At 46.0% G+C, this 6,903-nt stretch overlaps 1 non-coding gene across 1 annotated transcript; it reads right to left on the minus strand.

The window, feature by feature from the left end:
* Positions 1 to 6,483: 6,483 nt before the first annotated feature.
* LOC119392039 (U1 spliceosomal RNA) lies at positions 6,484 to 6,647 on the minus strand. Its single transcript, XR_005183636.1, has one exon. It is a non-coding gene; the product is annotated as a U1 spliceosomal RNA (small nuclear RNA).
* Between the last annotated feature and the right edge of the window lie 256 nt (positions 6,648 to 6,903).

Here is a 6,903-nt window from a genome sequence, read left to right on the forward strand (position 1 = left end):
GTACGCCATTCCTCTCTCTTGTGGCAGTGAATACGTAGGCCAAACGGGGCGCTGCCTAAACGTACGCCTACGTGAGCATGAGTTGACACTTTCAGGTGCCGCTGTGACGTCGCATTTGGCATCCCATTGTAGATCATGTAGATGTGTGCCCCACATGCAGAAAACCACTATCAAATATAGACATGTCGATCAACGCACGCGTGAAATAGCTGAAGCCTTTTTTTATTAGATGCAACAACAAATGCATAAGTCATCCTTCAATCATTCCTTCTAGATGAGGAATACAAGTATCTGTTAGACAAGACATGATTAATCTGTTTGTGTTGTTACACCTGTGCTTGGTCTTGATGACTCATTGATCTGGATATATGTTCTTCTTTTTCGAAAATAAATGTAGTTGTGCGTTCAGCGCTATGTCTTTTTCTTCTTTCTGTCCGTGTTTAACCCGTTGCGCTGTCAATTATAATACGATAAACAGTTCAAGCCTGGTCATCACTTTGTTGAATCGAGTTTCAACGGTATACGTTCATGTTGCGAAAGCTGTGCCACTAAGCCTAGTGTGAATTCTCAAAGCTGCTTAAAGTTACCACTGTGTGCGTGTTTTCTTTTGTTTATTTGTTCTTTCACGCCATAGATGCGTCACACCAGTGACCTTCCACAAGCTGCGAAACAAGCACAATATGCATCATAACAAGCAAAACATAAATTTTAGCCACATATGAGCTTTAATCATTTGGAAGGGATGCTTATAAGCGTCCCGCAACGTACTTTTGCGTGTCCAGAGGTGTGCAGTGTGCCTACGCCACATACTTGGTGATCTTCAGCCTGTCGTACACACCCGCTCTTATATGGGACATGGAACCACGGTAAGGCCACATGTATCTTTGAAGCATCAATTACTAATATAAATGTTTCCTCTTTTTTGGGCGGGCTTCACGATTTTCCCAATTGTCAATGCTACCAAAAGGAAGTCGAACGGTACGGTTGTCGATCTGTGCTCTCACGACGTCATTCACTGCATTGATTGGAACATGGCGTTGATGTGCCCAGCTGCAGATATACAAACGGGATGCCACAACGCTCACAATTAACACCTTTTGCACGGCGAATGTTTCACCATTATGGGATATCAAGCAGAGACACACGTACTCCCACGTGAAAGAAACATTAGTAGCTGTTTTATTCCTTTCTTTGTTGTTTGTTTTGAATGCGCAAGAGCACAGTCCCATACATGGATCAGTGCGCGAGAATAAAAACCGGTGACTTTGAATGACCTCATAATGCAGCTGCGCAAATAACGTAAACAGGCGGGAATAGTTGAGGCCTTGAGTACTTTAGCAATAAAACGTCCATGGACACATTATATAGTGCGAGGCAGGCTGTACTTGTATACTGGGTCAAACAGTAATTCTCGCTGGCTATTGATTGGAGACATTATTATTTCATTCCTTTAAAGAGACACTAAAGGCAAATATTAAGTTGACGTTGTTTGTTGAAATAGCGGTCTAGCAACCTCGTAGTGCTACTTTTGTGCCAAGGAAGTGATTATTTTGAAATAAAATCCCGTTTTAGTGGTCCGCATCGCGTTAGCGCACTTCAAATCACCCGCCTGAAATCAGTCACACGTCACTGCTGCCGTGCCCAAAGTTACCAGCCTTTACTGCGCGGCGGCGTATGCTGGCGGCGTGCACCATTCGGGCATCCGCAACATCACACGCATGCGGCATGTTGTCGAACTTTCTGTCAGAGCGACTTTCACGAGCGCGCAAAACACATGCGGCAGTACGCGATACCGAAACTACCACTGAGACGCGACCGCGTGAGCGAAGCAGGGCGCCGGGCGAAGCGCCGTTCGGCGACAACGGAACCTTTGAACCACGCGCGCCGTTCCCCATGGCAACGCCAAAGAGGTTCTTTTTTCCATGAATCAAACAGAAACGAACAAACAGCATTTTATTACGTCTCTTGGTGCACGGAAGGTTCTTTTTTTATTGCAGCTAGTTTGATTACGAGTGATTAATTGTAGTCGAACTCTCTCACGACATCGGGATCATTTCCAAAATGTGCCGCTCGTGGCGTTCATCGTGTGATACATTTAGCTTAATTTCTCGGTAAGTAGAGCACTGCTGTTGATAACATTGCCGTTTTAGACGTTGTCATACATTGAGCTTCCACTCTGACATAAATTGTTATAGCACCTTTTTCTAGGACATCTCGCAGCCTCCGCACGAAGGAGAAAGTCTGTCACCAGACTCTCGGCTAGGATTCACTAACACGCATGGAACTATAATGATTTAAGAAGCTATAGCAGCATTGTGCTCCCAAAGTTCGGAGAACTAGGAACGGTAAGTTTTGCTACTCTTGCTACTGCGACATAAATTAAAACGCGTGGCTCCACTAACATTGGCAAACGTTTTCAAGCAAAGTACTGTGCAATTCGTGGTACTGAAGCGCAGCATATCTTGTTTTGAAAGCTGAAAAACATGAACTGTAGATGTAGCCCCATCCGCTTTCGAGATCTACTGAGAACTTCTTTTCTTTGGGCTATAATATTTGCTTCATCGCCCGCATGAGTGAGATTCGCAATTACACACGAAACGGCAATAATTAGCTCTGCACATAAAAGACGGACTTATAACCACGAGAGCTTTTTTTTTTCTATAAAAGCGCCGGCCCTGCATACTAGTCACCGGTCATGAGCCAACTCACCCAGTAAAACGCTTTCCTAACTGGTAACTGTGCTGCGCATTCGGAAACTGCAAACGAGGCTATGCACCGGCGAAGGTTCAATCAAGTTCAGAAGCGTGAATGCGTTGTTCAACCTGATGTTCATGGAATAATACAGCGACGCAGAGTTTCGCTTTCTCGTGAAGCAAGGAACGTAGCTAGCAAATGACATGTCGGGATGGCACTGCCATATTTCTCGGCATAAACGTTTCAACATTTAAAGCGGCCCTGCAATACTTCATCAACATTGTCAGAACAAGCTGCCGATCGGTAGTCGAGGCTCCTGAGAACACGCTAGCCAAATAGTATGGCGCAGCACGCGTCCTGGAATTTACAATTAATTCTCAAAGTCAGCTAGAAATCGTTCGACCCTATTCTCTCGGCAAATGATGCCGTAAACCCAAATGATTATGCCATAAACCAAAACGTCCACGGCTACTGGCTGATTTGAGCTTCCTGAGCTGAACAGTTACCGCGGCCACCGCGGGATGCCGCCACGTGCCCGCGCGTGCGCTCGCTATCACACTTAAAGTAATGCGCGCGTTCGAAGAAAAAAAAAAGTGCTCAAGGTCATGACGCGAGCTGACGAACGGACGCATCTCCTTGCCCCCTCGTCATACCACTCCTTACGTAGCTTTCAGCGCGCTCGCTCGTATGAAAGGAGAGAGAAAGCGCTTGAATGGTGTGACAAATTCCTCTAACTCCGCTCATACTTGACGGATTCTAAAACTTTTTGCGGTACTCGATTCGTGAGGCAATCGGCTCTCTTAATGAAGCCATTCGATGATTACATGGAAAAGTGTTGCAGGGCCCCTCTAAATAAAAAATTATTTGCTTAATGTCTTCCCTCACAGCAGATCTCCATATTGAACCAAATTTTCTATAGCAAAAAAAAAAAAAGCCGGACTCACAATCAACATTACGATGCCTGTCACTTTCCTGAGGAAGAGTTCGAGTTTCTATTGGTAGCATTAACACCGACAATAATTTGCTACATGCTGAAACACCTTTCGCTGAGTTGTACAGCAGCAGTACTTCATTCAAAATATTTCGTGTTGGTATGTCAGTATGAAGAAAAGCTTTTGCTGTCAATTACGGTCTTCATGAATTGTTTCAGATACACACTTTCCTGTTCAATTTCAAGTCATCTGATATTGTATCCAGAGTAATAGCATAACACCTATCATTTCGCTACCTCACACGTTCCTAAAGATTTCCCTTGGTATGTAACGATAACAGACGGCCTCTTCTCGTACAATCTTGTTAGTAACCTCGGCTTTCCCGACATTTTTAGTGGCATATACACATCTTCTCGATTATAACTGGTCGCCATAAACTTGTTATTATCCCCAAAACTTGACAGAAGTGCAGACAAAGTTGAAGGCTTGAAGTGACCAGATATCGTGCAAAAAAAAAATGTAGCTGGAGCCAACGCTTCAAAAACGGTACTTGATTTTGTCAGAGCTCGCTAGGTCTCACTATGTCCTATCCTAGCCTAGCACCGCACTTAACGTTAACATTCCGTTGAGAAATTATGTGCATCGCGGCAATCATGTGATGCCGGACTAAATGCGTCGAGAAGGCGGACGACATGTTGATAAACGCAAACAGCGACCTAATCGAATTCGCATCGTAGTTATCGCAAAGCCAGCCACGTTTTCTTAGCGCGCAAAAACGTAATAAGTGAAACACTTTCCAAGTTCTTAATGTCGTAGAAAAAGACATAAAGTGCGTACTGGAACGTTTTTAGACAAAGGGCAAAGCACCTCAAGCCATAACCTTCCTCAAGGTCGTGTCTGAATTCTGCCGCTTGCTTGGCCCTCCATCTAGCTCACGTGGGCTATCACTTTCTTTACAAATGGTAGTAGCAGCTTAGTAGACTTTAGCGCAGAAAACAGGGACAATGAAAGGACTATGTTCGTGTGGTCCTATCCTAGTCCCTGTTTTTTGCGCTAAGGTCTACTAAGATGCTGAACCAACTCGCCCAACAACCCTCTCTTCTGATGTGGCAGCTGCGTGGGAACACTGTAGCAAAGCGACGCAAATATTTCTACTTGGTGTGGGTGTACCAAAGTGATCGCGTCTGCAGGATGGCTATCGTGGTCGCGCTGGCCTCCGCGATGCTGGTGACCAGCGTGCTGACGTCATGCCTGCGAGCCGCCTTCGATTTTTTGCGGCACGTATGGCAGATGCTGCCCTGGGGTGTAATCCTGATGCTTGGAGCGACACAGGTTGCATCGAAGCTGTTGCAGGTATGTTTTCTGGAGCTTATACGTTAGCTACACCAACGTACACTAACTACAACGCTTGAAATTGTCCACAGTAACTCGATTCGCTTTTTATTCTGCAGCTATACACCCGTGCCACGAGAATATAACTAAAATGAAAGCTTCGCCACAATTTCGATATTTACGTGACGTCGGAATCGCGGTGATCATTGAGGTAGGGTTGCTTTGCCGAGTCTTTACTCCCGATTGTCGTCGACACTTCGCTCATATTGTTTTCTTTCACAAAATGAATAACAATCTTAACCCGCATGAAGACGTTCTCTTTCTTACATCTCTGATCGCGTTCATTGTGCGCATGAAGTCTGAGCAATGTAGCGCAAGACACACACACGCATTCTTAATCTCTCACAGCTGGAAACGCCTTCCCGGACCAGTCGCCTCGACTCATTGTCACATCTGTTTTAAAGGATTCCTGACACCAAAACTGAAACCGCGAGATATTTGTGTCGTTTGATTGTCCTGTATACGTGAACACTTCTGACCAATTATCAGTGGCGAACGTTGCCTTTAATATGCAAATATTCGTTTTTTTTTAATGTGCGTAGCACTTTAGGGGACCGGGATGTCGTCCATCCACTGTCGCATGTCGCACGGTCACGCAGTGGTCAACACATGCCTAAAATAAGGCTAACAATGCTCAAAACCAGCGCAAAATAAACAAGCTCTAAAATAATATAAACTACGGAAATAACCAAGAATTATACGCAATAATTTACCTAAAATCGCGAAAAACACTTCTGAAACAACCGACTGATACCCGCTCAGCGCAAGAGAGGGCGCCACCGTCTCGGCCGAGGCGGTGGCGCTTGCCGAGGCGGGCGGTGAAAGGCGCGCGTTTACCAAGGGAATCGTTCGGTTGCCCGAGCTATGCACTTCCACAGGTTTCACGGTGGCGGGGCTGCATTAGGCGCAGGATTTAGAACTACTCAAAGACCTACACACATTAGCGCAGGATTTAGCGCCAGACTTAGAACTAAACCAGGGGCCAGGGCCTACACAACAGGGGCGTAACCACAAATTTTTTTCGGGGGGGGGGGGGGGGGGGGGGGGTTAGCGATACCTTACGTATGTTCGTGCGTGCGTTTGTATGTGTGCGTGTATATATTACGTATGTTCGTGCATGCGTTTGTATGTGTGCGCGTATATATACGCAAGCAAAATTGAAAATTTTCAGGGGGGGGGGGGTGTTGAACCCCCATGGCTACGCCCCTGCTACACAAAAACATTAGCACAGGATTTAGCTCGGGAATTAGAACGACACTAACACCTACACTTTCATTCAAATCCTGACTATAATCTACGCCTCCGGGCAGGAAATCAGGTCAAATCTTGGCTGTTATGGCCGCTGCTAGCAGCTGCTAGTCCGTTACGCGGCTCCGTAGGCGGCTCCCAGAGGAAGCGGCCCAATTCTAAGTGACCTGCGGAATAGCCATGACGACGCATAGAACTAATTTTTAGGTTAGTTGGGCCGGGGCTGGCGCGTATACGCCAGCCCCACTACCAAAAATTGAATGCTCCTCCGACCCCAGTTTGGGGAAGGAGGCGCGCTTCAGCCTCCCGCAGTGCAATGGAAGGCCTCAGCACGGAGTTGCGATCTTAGTGATCATCGCAAACCCAACACCAAGTAAGTATGCCGAACACCGCTTCGGAAATATAAGCCATTCAAAGAAGGAGTGCAGACCGCACAAGTATGCTAGTGATTTAAAAATCGATGCGTAAATGTCCCACTGAAACAACTACACCTATTCGGCTACAAGCTGCCAAAGGACGATCGGGTTCACACAACTGTATATTGAAACGCGAAGAATATCACTGGCCAGTAGGTAACTCCGTTTTGACAGCGAAACTGTTTAAGCCGGCCGTAAAAACTTTCGTGTGTAGAAAAAAT

Source organism: Rhipicephalus sanguineus, chromosome 4, assembly GCF_013339695.2.
Source record: "Rhipicephalus sanguineus isolate Rsan-2018 chromosome 4, BIME_Rsan_1.4, whole genome shotgun sequence".
Lineage (NCBI taxonomy): Eukaryota > Metazoa > Arthropoda > Arachnida > Ixodida > Ixodidae > Rhipicephalus > Rhipicephalus sanguineus.